This window comes from Lethenteron reissneri, chromosome 63 (assembly GCF_015708825.2).
Source record: "Lethenteron reissneri isolate LAM-NWPU_2019-01 chromosome 63, ASM1570882v1, whole genome shotgun sequence".
NCBI lineage: Eukaryota > Metazoa > Chordata > Hyperoartia > Petromyzontiformes > Petromyzontidae > Lethenteron > Lethenteron reissneri.
Genome location: NC_083841.1, coordinates 9,689,299 through 9,701,594, shown reverse-complemented (window position 1 = coordinate 9,701,594; position 12,296 = coordinate 9,689,299).

The window sequence follows — 12,296 nt, the reverse complement described above, 5'->3', positions numbered from 1 at the left end:
CCGTGGCCGAGAAGACCTGAAGCTTCGTGCGGAGGTAGCTTCCACACAGCGTTACGCAACCGATGAAAAGATAATGCCGCTCGACTGATTCGGAGTGAGACCTCTGCTGATAAACTGGAGCCGGTCATAAGCACACTGCCCAGGTATGGGAAACTCTCCACTCTCTCCACAACTGCCCCATCACCGATTGGGAGTTGTGGGGGTGGAGTGTCTGATGGTACAAAATACCCAGGCAGGTGCTTAGTTTTGGTGGGGCTGATGGTAAGGCCCCACCTCTTAGTGGCACGCTCCAGTTTCAGCAGCAGCGTCTCCAACTCCTCTTCTGAATGAGCAGCTATTACCAAATCATCGGCATACATAACGTGGTCGATCAGCCTCCCATTATATCTGTACCAAATGGAAATTCCCCCGGTACAGCTATTGAAGGCTTCACGAACTACGCAGTCGAAATAGATGTTAAATAATGTGGGAGCCTGAGGACATCCCTGTCGCACCACAAGGTGTACAGGGGAAGGCTCTGATTCCCGGCCACGTAGTTTTACCCGGGCCCGCTCACCATCATGAAGGTCCTTAATGATCGTGAGCAGAGGGTCAGGGACTCCGAAAGCACGAAGAACAACCCAGAGCCCAGGCCTACTGATGGTATCATAGGCCTTGACCAGGTCAATAAAGCAGAGATGAAGGTCTTGTTGGAATTCCTTACACCTCTGCTGTAGCAGACGGACAGAAAATATGGCATCTGTACAGGACCGCCCTTTCCTGAAACCGCATTGGGGTTCTGCAAGCCTCTCCTCAGCGTGCCTAGCAAGGCGATGTTGAATAATCCTTGCCAGGACCTTTCTCGGCACACTTAGGAGTGAGATGCCTCAGTAGTTGTTACAGTCTGTGCGGTCCCCCTTCTTAAAAAGGGGGACCACCAGGGCATCCTTCCAATCCTGCGGTACCCGTCCAGCGGTCCAGACTGTTGTTATGATGTCATATAGGGCAGTCTGTGCACAAGCGCCACCCTTCCTCAGCATTTCGCTTGGGAGATCATCTCTGCCCGGTGCTTTTCCTGGTCTCAGACTCCGGATCGCCTTCAGTACTTCCTCAACAGATGGCACCTCAGCCAGCCACTCACAGGGGGTGACCTCCAATATTTGAGGCACCGCAGCCTCAGCAGGGTTATCCCCACTTTGTGCCATGATGTTTTCCTGGCTGAGAGATTTTCCCTCCCCCAGGACCTCACACACACCTATATACACTTACACACACACCTCTATACACTCACACACACCTACACACACACACTTCTATACACTCACACACACCTACACACACACCTCTAGACACTTACACACACCTACACACACCTCTATACACACACCCTTATACACTCACACACACCTACACACACCTCTATACACTCACACACACCTACACACACCTCTATACACTCACACACACTGACACACACCTCTATACACTTACACACACCTACACACACACCTCTACACACCTACACACACCTATACACACACCTCTATATACTTACACCTACACACACACCTCTATACACTTACACCTACACACACCTCTATATACCTAAACACCTACACACACACCTCTATATACCTAAACACCTACACACACACCTCTATACACGTACACACACCTACACACACACCTCTATACACTTACACACACCTACACACACACCTCTATACACTTACACACACCTCTATACACTTACACACACACCTCTCTACACCTAAACACCCACACACACACCTCTATACCCTTACTCACACCTACACACACACTTCTATACACGTACACACACCTACACACACACCTCTATACACTTACACACACCTACACACACACCTCTATACACTTACACACACCTCTATACACTTACACACACACCTCTCTACACCTAAACACCCACACACACACCTCCATACCCTAACTCACACCTACACGCAGGAGGAGGTGGTAGTGCGGGAACGAAAGGGCCTGGCTCGTGCGGCGAACGCGATCCGTGCGCTCCTCCGCAGCATGATGCTGTTTTGTTGCGGCCGGTCGACCGCACAGTTGGGGTGATGGAGGTTGGGCGGTGCTTACCATGACCGCTATCACCACATGCACCACACCATCTACCCACCCACCCCGTGATACACACCACACACACCACACACACCACTCACACCACACACACCACACACACCACACACACCACTCACACCACACACACCACTCACACCACACACACCACACACACCACTCACACCACACACACCACACACACCAGACACACCGCACACACCGCACACACACACACCACTCACACTACACACACCACACACACCACACACCCCACTCACACCACACACACCACTCACACCACACACACCACACACACCACTCACACCACACACACCAGACACACCGCACACACCGCACACACCGCACACACCGCACACACACACACCACTCACACCACTCACACTACACACACCACACACACCACACACACCACTCACACCACACACACCACACACACCACACGGTTCCCCGGAAAGACGGTGCCACTGGGACCGCAGCCGGGGAAGGAAACTGAGCAGCAGATGCCAGGACTGGACTGGACAATGACTGCTGCCAACAGACTAACTCTGTTCAGAGATAGGATCAATCCAATGTATTATGTAATACTTATCATTGTTGTTTTTATTATTAACGTCATGACATGAACTTATGAGGAAACAATGTAACTTTGCATTGCTTGTGAGTGCTGCCTGGGTTTGTTAAATGTGCCTTGGCTCGTGTGCAGTGTCCCGGCTGTGTGTGCGGCGGTACAATGACAACTATGTCATGAGAGAAGTTTCAGGCAATGGCCCTTCTTCAGAACGTGTACAGGCAGTGATGGGAAAAGATAATCAGGCGATTCGTCTGACACATCCGCCCCCTGACTGCCCCACTGCCCCTCTGCCAAGCTGCTCCGCTGTCCTGTTGCCCCAATGCCCTCTGCCCCACTGCCTCAATGCCCCTATGCTCCACTGCTCCACTGCGCTGGTGCTACTCTGCCCTAATGCCCCGCTGTTCCATTGCCCCACTTTCCCACTGCCATCACATCCATCACGAAGCAGCGAGACGTCCACACCACCTCATTAAATATTACCCTGATGTACACGCAGAGAGAGAGAGACCCTCGTTAAACATTAAATACTGGAGGGGGCTGCTGTGATGCAATGGCTCGTAAAATTCACTGGCAATAGAGAGATTGCTGGTTCCACCTTCTGGCACAGCAGTTGAAACAAATGGTCGAGTACTAATAGGGGTTTTCCCATTTTTTCTGGCAACAAAACTGACACCTTTTGCAAGGCATCATGTTTACATTAACCACAATACTTGCAGTCAAATGTTGCCAGAAAAAAGGGGAAAATCCCTATTAGTATATTTTGGTACTGGCAAAGGAGGTCCCAAAATGGTCGAGTATCTTACGTTCCCCTGCCTCTGTCCGCCAAACAGTACAACTGGGTACACCAAAATCGAGTGGCAAGTTGGGTGGGTAGGTGCTGGATGAATGAGTGCATCGGTGTGTGGGTAATTGGATGAGTTGGTACCTGGGTAAGTGGATGGTAGGTGGTTGAATGGGTGGATGGGTAATTGAATGAGTGGGTCGGTGTGTGAATGAGTGGGTGGCTGGGGGTGTGGGAGGTGGATGGATGAGTGGGTAATTCAGTGTGTAGATTGGTGGATGTGTGAATGTGTTAATGAGTAAGTTGGTGGTTGGTGAATGATTAGGTGGGTGGATGAGTGCGTGGGCGGGTCAGTGAGTTAGTTTAAATGAATGAGTGGTTGAATGGGTAATTAAATGAATGGGGAGGTGGATACATGATTTGGTGCTTGGGTGGGTCAGTGGGGAATTGAGCGAGCGGGGAATGAGAACGTGGGTGAGTGGATTTTTGAATGAGTGATTGGGTGAGTTCGTGAGTCTGTGTGTGAGGGGATAATTGAGTGGTTGGATGAGTGAATGGGTAAATTAGTGGATATTTGAGTGAGTGGTTGGATGGGTGAGTGGGTAAATGAGTGGGTGAATGAGTGGTGGGTGAATGGGGAGGTGATTGGGTGGGTGGGTGAGTGGGTGCGTGCGTGGGCGGGTGGGTGAGTGGATGGGTGAGTTAGTAAGTGGGCGAGTGGGTGGGTGAGTGGGTGGATACGCGGGTGGGTGAGTTAGTAGGTGGGTAAGTTAGTAGGTGGGTGAATGGATAGGTGAGTGGATGGGTGAGTGGGTGGGTGAGCGAGTGAATGAGTCGGTGAATCATTGAATTAGTGGGTGAGTAGGTGACCGAGTGAGTACTTGAGTGGGTGAGTGGGTGGGTGAGTAGTTGAGTGGGTAATTGAATTAGTGGGTGAATACGTACGTGGGTAATTGGGTATTTGAATGATTGAGTGATTGGGTGAGTGGGTGGGTGAGGAGGTGCGTGAGTGGGTGAGTGAGAGTGGGTGAGTGGGTGAGTGGGTGGGTGGGTGAGTGGGTGGGTAAATTAGTGGATGAATGAGTGGGTGGGTGAGTGGGTGGGAGAGTGAGTGGGAAAGTGAGTGGGAGAGTGAGTGGGAGATGTGAGTGGGAGAGTGAGTGAGTGGGTGAGTGGGTGGGAGGGTGAGTGGGTGGGTGAGTGGGTGGGTGTGTGGTAGGTGGATGAATGAGTGGGTAATTCAGTGTGTAGATTGGTGGATGTGTGAATGTGTTAATGAGTAAGTGGGTGGTTAAGTTGGTAAATGATTAGGTGGGTGGATGAGTGAGTGGGCGGGTCAGTGAGTTAGTTTAAATGAATGAGTGGTTGAATGAGTAATTCAATGAATAGGGAGGTGGATACATAATTTCGTGCTTGGGTGGGTCAGTGGGTAATTGAGCGAGTTGGGAATGAGAACGTGGGTGAGTGGAATTTTTAATGAGTGATTGGGTGAATGGGTGAGTTCTGGAGTCTGTGTGTGAGTGTATAATTGAGTGGTTGGATGGGTGAATGGGTAAATTAGTGTATATTTGAGTGAGTGGTTGGATGGGTAAGTGGGTTAATGAGTGGGTGAATGAGTGGTGGGTGAGTGGGGAGGTGATTGGGTGGGTGAGTGGGTTCGTGGGTGGGTGGGTGAGCGGATGGGTGGGTTAGTAAATGGGCGAGTGGGTGGGTCAGCGGGTGGGTGAGTTAGTAGGTGGGTGGGTAAGATAGTAGGTGGGTGAGTGGATGGGTGAGTGGGTGGGTGAGTGGATGGGTGAGTGGGTGGGTGGATGGGTGAGTGGGTGGGTGAGCGAGTGAAAGAGTCGGTGAATCATTGAATGAGTGGGTGAGTAGGTGACTGAGTGAGTACTTGAGTGGGTGAGTGAGTGGGTGAGTGAGTCGTTGAGTGAGTGGTTGAGTGGGTAATTTAGTGAGTGGGTGAATATGTCCGTGGGTAATTGCGTATTTGAATGATTGAGTGATTGGGTGGGTGGGTCTGAGGACCAGACATGGTTGTGACCACTCCATCCCCTTCGAGCGCCTTGCTGGCCTTCATCGGGGCTCACTACCAACACGAGCTGCCCTAGATATGTAAATGAGAATCAAAATCTGAATATGTAATCATACTGGAGGAATCTAATGAGCTATAAATCTTTTTTTCAGAGATGTCCAGTAGGGGCGGGTTTGAACGTTACAGCAACAAACAATCAAAAAAATACGATCGGAGTGCAAGGTATAGGAAAAGTAAACAAATCAGTAAAAAAGTTACTAAGCAATTTTTGTTATCTTATCAGGCAACATCCAATGAGGTATTAGCTTATATTTCAGAAGCCACTTGACCACAAATGATAACTCATGTCTGGGGGCAGCTATTGAAGGCAGCCTGAGATGAACATGATGTATGCTGAACTTCTTTCGCACCGTACATAGCCAACCGTGCTAATCCGAAGTGCCGGGGAAGGACAACAACAGTAATAGGTTAGGGACAGGGCTATAGGCTCAGGGCTATAGGATGTAGGGGCACTACAGGTTCTCCACAAGGCACGTGATGCCCTCTAGTGGACGAACGCACAACTACAGCTGCTGCTGCTGCAACGCAAGGAACAAGACAACCGGGATGTACAGCCTCCACATCTCCACTTCTCCACGCACACAAAGCGAGTGGTGCTTCTCAGCCGCACAACCTTCTCAGAGTGCATCTCATCATCAACATTAACTCAGCACAAACAGCACCCTGAAACAGGCTTCGTCTCTCAGTGTCTCATCAGCAGTCAGGCTCGCTTGAACCAACACTGGTGAACTGCCAGATGTTACTGACAGGGAACCACTCTGTTAGACGAGCCTTTTGCCCGTCCAAGGACGGGTGTATTGCAGTAAATGTGAAACTTGCAAGCGACAAAGCAGACCGCGACGTGATATTTATTGCATCCACTCGTGTGCAATCTGTAAGGCCGCGGTGACACGGACCTATTTCATTTACAGGTTATCATCCCTTGTTCATCATGACGTCCTTTTTACTTTGATGTCTCAACTGCGTTATGCAGATCGCGTCACGGTGAGGGTTGTTCTGCCTTTGTTGTCGTGAGGGTTGTGAGTTGACGCCGAGGAGGGGGGAGGAGGCGCCTCGGCTCCCCATGTGGAATGACGTCACCCACTAATTATTATGAATGGGGGGGGGTGTCCATGTGGAGGACGTCACCTGCTCATGAATATTAATGAGGGGGGCTGGTGGATGTGGAGTGACGTCACGAGCGTTAAGGACAGACATTCCTGGGTGATGAGAGTAGATCTATGGGCCTGCTTCAGCACAGGACCGTGTAGCGCAGTGGCAGGAGCCTGGCGCTGCTGCTGCTGCCACTGCGGTGCACGGCGGAGACGCGGCGCCCTCTCGTGGGCGAGTCTCTGGGGCTGCAGATTATTGGGTGAAGCTGCGTTGGCAGCGACGCACGAACGCAATTCAAGACGACAAACTCAACACATTGGCCAATCACCCTGTGGCCTGAAAGAACCTCGACAGGCGGGAAAGTCGCGCCATGGGACTTGTGTCCAGCCCAGCGGCTCTCCTCGTCACCAGCGGGGGGACGACCTCGCGAGAAGCCGCCTCGTGGAGGTGGTGGAGGTGGTGGAGGTGGTGGTGGTGGAGGTGGTGGTGGAGGTGGTGGTGGAGGTGGTGGTGGAGGTGGTGGTGGAGGTGGTGGTGGTGGAGGTGGTGGTGGTGGAGGTGGTGTGGAGGTGGTGGTGGAGGTGGTGGTGGCAGAGGTGGTGGCGGTGGCGGAGGTGGTGGTGGAGGTGGTGGTGGAGGTGGTGGTGGAGGTGGTGGAGGTGGTGGTGGTGGAGGTGGTGGAGGTGGTGGTGGTGGAGGTGGTGATGGAGGTGGTGGTGGAGGTGGTGGAGGTGGTGGAGGTGGTGGTGGTGGAGGTGGTGGAGGTGGTGGAGGTGGTGGTGGAGGTGGTGGAGGTGGTGGAAGTGGTAGAGGTGGTGGAGGTGGTGGCGGTGGAGGTGGTGGAGGTGGTGGTGGTCGTGGTGGAGGTGGTGGTGGAGGTGGTGGTGGTGGAGGTGGTGGTGGAGGTGGTGGTGGTGGTGGTGGAGGTGGTAGTGGAGGTGGTGGAGATGGTGGTGGTGGTGGAGGGAGGTGGTGGAGGTGGTGGTGGTGTTGGTGGTGGAGGTGGTGGTGGTGGTGGTGGAGGTGGTGGTGGAGGTGGTGTGGAGGTGGTGGAGGTGGGAATGGGACGCGAACCCTGGAGGTCTCCTCCTTCTCGTGAGCTAAACGACCTCACCCGCTAAACTTTAACCGAGTGTCCATGTCGTGAGGTATCCGAACTCTGCTCACTGCAAGGGAGTAAAAATCGACGGACGCTCTGCACGCGTGACGTCATTTGTCCGCCCTCGCTGCTTCCTATTGGAAACCGCATTGCTTACGATCTACGAGTTTATAAAGGTCTTTAACATAGTTGTAAGTGATCATACGGATTGAACATTTGTCGTAGTTATTTTATACGAGCAGATTCGTACATAATTATTCACCAATCAATAGTCAAATGTAGAGTATAATTTCACACATGTATAAATCACCTCACTACACCCCGCTAATAACCTAACGAGGAAGAAGGTCGCGCAAACGAGTCGCCTTGTAACGAGTGCGTGGTCTCGGTGCGTGCGTGGTGAAGTCGGCGCGGGAGGTCGGGGGGCAAAGGGACGCGGCGGGGGGCGTAGACGCCGCCGCCGCGTGTCGTCTGCGGAGTCCCTCTCGCGTCTGTGGCCACAGCGAGACCCCCGCGACTCGACGGCGGCGCCAAGTGGAGACCTCGGGTCGGCCCTGTGACGTCACCGCCTTGCCACGCGGTGGCGCCACAGCGCGGCAGCAGCGGCAGCAGCGGCACCTCGCGGTTTTGTTGGTCGTAGCACCGAAATAAACTTACTAGCGTAGCAGCTACACGCTGTGGGGGCTCGGTGCGTGGGTGTAGAGGGGCTTGTGAAACGTGGACCCCCCTAATGGAATATCTGCGCCGGTTAGAAACGTCTAGGCTGTCCTGCCTACGATCCATCCTGGGGTTAACCAGGCTGGATCGTGTGAGGAGCTCACAGTTCCTTGAAAGATCTGGACAAAGTCCCTGCAGGCAAGGCTGCGTTGGCTGGGTCATGTAGCCCGCATGCCCAGCCACTGCATGGCCAAGCAGCTTCTGTTTGGCCGGATAGACGGGCCTAAACGGGCACGACATGTTCTTTGGGTCTTTCGGTAAAGTCACGTAGACAGGTTCAAAGAAAGAAGCAGTCACGAAAGCGTTAAGTCAAGATTTGGGCACGACATGGGCTGGAGTAGAGATTAACTGATGCGGTACGGGAGCATGTGGAGCTGAGTGGTCTTGCCTCTCTCCATTGTACCCACTACATTAGTATGTTGAAGGGTGTGTGTAAGTGTGTGTAAGTGTATAGAGGTGTGTGTGTATGTGTGAGTGTATAGAGGTGTTGTGTAGGTGTGAGTGTATAGAGGTGTGTGTGTAGGTGTGTGTAAGTGTATAGAGGTGTGTGTAGGTGTAAGTGTAAAGAGGTATGGTGTAGGTGTGTGTAAGTGTCTAGAGGTGTGTGTGTGTATAGAGGCGTGTGCGTAGAGGTGTGTGTGTGTAGGTGTGTGAGTGTATAGAGGTGTAGGTGTGTGTGAGTGTATATAGGAGTGTGTGAGTGTATAGAGGTGTGAGTGTATAGAGGTGTGTGTAAGTGTCTAGAGGGGTGTGTAGGTGTGTGTGTGAATGTATCGAGGTGTATGTGTAGGTATGTACGTGTATAGAGGTGTGTGTAGGGTGTGTAAGTGTATAGTGGTGTGTGTAGGTGTGTGTGAGTGTATAGAGGTGTGTGTAGGTGTGTGTAAGTGTATAGAGGTGTGTGTGTAGGTGTGTGTGAGTGTCTAGAGGTGTGTGTAGGTGTGCGTGAGTGTCTAGAGGTGTGTGTGTAGGTGTGTGTGAGTGTATAGAGGTGTGTGTAGGTGTGTGTGAGTGTATAGAGGTGTGTGTGTAGGTGTGTCTGGAGTCTGGGACTAGGAAAGGCACCGGGCAGAGATGATCTCCCAAGCGAAATGCTCAGGGAGGGTGACGTTTGTGCACAGACTGCCCTACATGACATCATAACAACAGTTTGGACCACTGGACGGGTTCCGCAGGATTGGAAGGATGCCCTGGTGGTCCCCCTCTTTAAGAAGGGGGACCGCACAGACTGTAACAACTACAGGGGCATATCACTCCTCAGTGTGCCAGGAAAGGTCCTGGCAAGGATTATTCAACATCGCCTTGCTAGGCACGCTGAGGAGAGGCTTGCGGAGCCCCAATGCGGTTTCAGGAAAAGGCGGTCCTGCACGGATGCCATATTTTTTGTCCGTCTGCTACTGCAGAGGTGTAGGGAATTCCAACAAGACCTACATCTCTGCTTTATTGACCTGGTCAAAGCCTATGATACCATCAGTAGGCCTGGGCTCTGGGTTGTTCTTCGTGCTTTCGGAGTCCCTGACCCTCTGCTCACGCTCATTAAGGACCTTTATGATGGTGAGCGGGCCTAGGTAAAACTACGTGGCCGGGAATCAGAGCCTTTCCCTGTACACCTTGGGGTGCGATAAGGATTTCCTCTGGCTCCCACATTATTTAACATCTATTTTGACCGCGTAGTTCGTCAAGCCTTCAATAGCTGTGCCGGGGGAATTTCCATTTGGTACAGATATAATGGGAGGCTGATCGATGCCCGGGTGCGATCAAGGGATGGCTCCCTATTGGTCAACCACGTTATGTATGCCGAAGATTTGGTAATAGCTGCTCATTCAGAGGAGGAGTTGGAGACGCTGCTGCTGAGACTGGAGCGTGCCACTAAGAGGTGGGGCCTTACCATCAGCCCCACCAAAACTAAGCAACTGTCTGGGTATTTTGTACCATCGGGCACTCCACCCCCACAACTCCCAATTGGTGATGGGGCAGTAGTGGAGAGAGTGGAGAGTTTCCCATACCTGGGCAGTGTGTTTATGACCGGCTCCAGTTTAACAGCAGAGGCCTCACTCCGAATCAGTCGAGCGGCAATATCTTTTCATCGGTTGCGTAACGCTGTGTGTAAGCTACACGGTCTGTCGCTCCGCACAAAGCTTCAGGTCTTCTCGGCCACAGTCATTCCCTCCCTTCTCTATGCTTGCGAAACGTGGACCCTCCTAATGGAACATCTTCGTCGGTTGGAAACATTTAGGCTGGCCTGCCTACGATCCATCCTGGGTTTAACCAGGCTGGATTGTGTGAGGAGCTCACAAATCCTTGAAAGATCTGGGCAAAGTCCCATCGATGAGCTCCTCCGGCAGGCAAGGCTACGGTGGCTGGGTCATGTAGCCCGCATGCCCAGCCATCGCATGCCTAAACAGCTTTTTTTCGGCCGGATCGAGGGGGCTAAACGGGCGCGGCACGGGTTAGAGAAGAGATGGAGTGATGTGGTACAGGAGGACGTGGAGCTGAGTGGACTTGCCGATGACTGGTACCAGCGGTGTCAAGATCGGCCTCTGTGTAGGAGGCTCGTGAAGGACGCTACTGGGCAGTTGGAGGCAGTCGCCCTCCAACAACAACGGAGTGATGGAGGAGCGACGCTCACAACAACGAGCGGAGCGCCGGGTGGCTAAAGCACAGCAAGTTGGTACAGTAGGGGGCACAGGTGGTGCATCAGCCAGTCATCTCGGTTATCTCAGTCAGTCGACCCGTGGCATCTGGGTCTGCCCCGTGACCTCCTGCCAGCGGGCGTTTGACACTTCACGTGGCCTCAAGGTGCACATGGCCTGGCACAAGCGTCGTGGTGACGTCACCGCCACTTAGTGGCGAATGGCGGTTGTTGTTGAGTGTATAGAGGTGTGTGTAAGTGTATATAGGTGTGTGTAAGTGTATAGAGGTGTGTGTAGGTGTGTGTAAGTGTATAAAGGTGTGTGTGTAGGTGTGTGTGAGTGTATAGAGGTGTGTGTAGGTGTGTGTAAGTGTACGGAGGTGTTCGGGTGAGTAACCCTGGCAGCGCAACGCTGCTGGCGTCTCGTGCTGCCGCCTGTACCGCACCTTGTCCACCAGAGGGCATCGCCTACCCACGGGTTGTGTGGCGTCAGGGTGAGAAGTGGAGGGTGGGGGCTGCTGCTGCAGCGCTCAGCAAGGGGTCGTGCTTGGTGCACCACTGCCAATTCTTTATTGCATCGATCTATCTCATTCTTTGTCTCTGCTTCTATTTCCTTGCGCCCGAGTATGCACCGCTACTTGTGGTACCCTCTCTGTACTCATTAACCACTAAATCTTCTTGTTTCTTGTGTGAAGCCCTCTCCAATATTTTATTTGATTTCTGCAAAAGGGCTGCTGCCATGACTGTGGAATGGTTGTCACGATTGACTTAAAATGTCGCGGTTCTATCTCCCAGCCTGGCCTTGAAAACATTGACCAGGATTCTTACAATGCCCTGTTTTTGTCCACCCACAGTCCATCGGTGGGTCGCGTGCAGTGGGCTAAATGGCGAGTACTCCCACCTCTTTCAAGACGTATGATCAGTGTGGAAAAGTTGGCCAAAACATACCCACCGGATCGGCACTCTAGACCTCCCTCTCGTGGAGGTTCTTTCACCAGCAGTTGCATGAGCAAGTAATTGCAGGGCTGCAGAATTAACCTCACGTGTACAACAATAATCTGGTTTCCGTGCATTTCAGAACTCCTTGATCCAGACCCCAGCATCCCAGTGCTGCAGGCTCAGTGCTCTGCATCGGTGTTACCATTGCGCCGTTGCTCCTCTGCAACCCCGTGCCACCCGTTGCCGCGTGTAACGTCGCTGCAC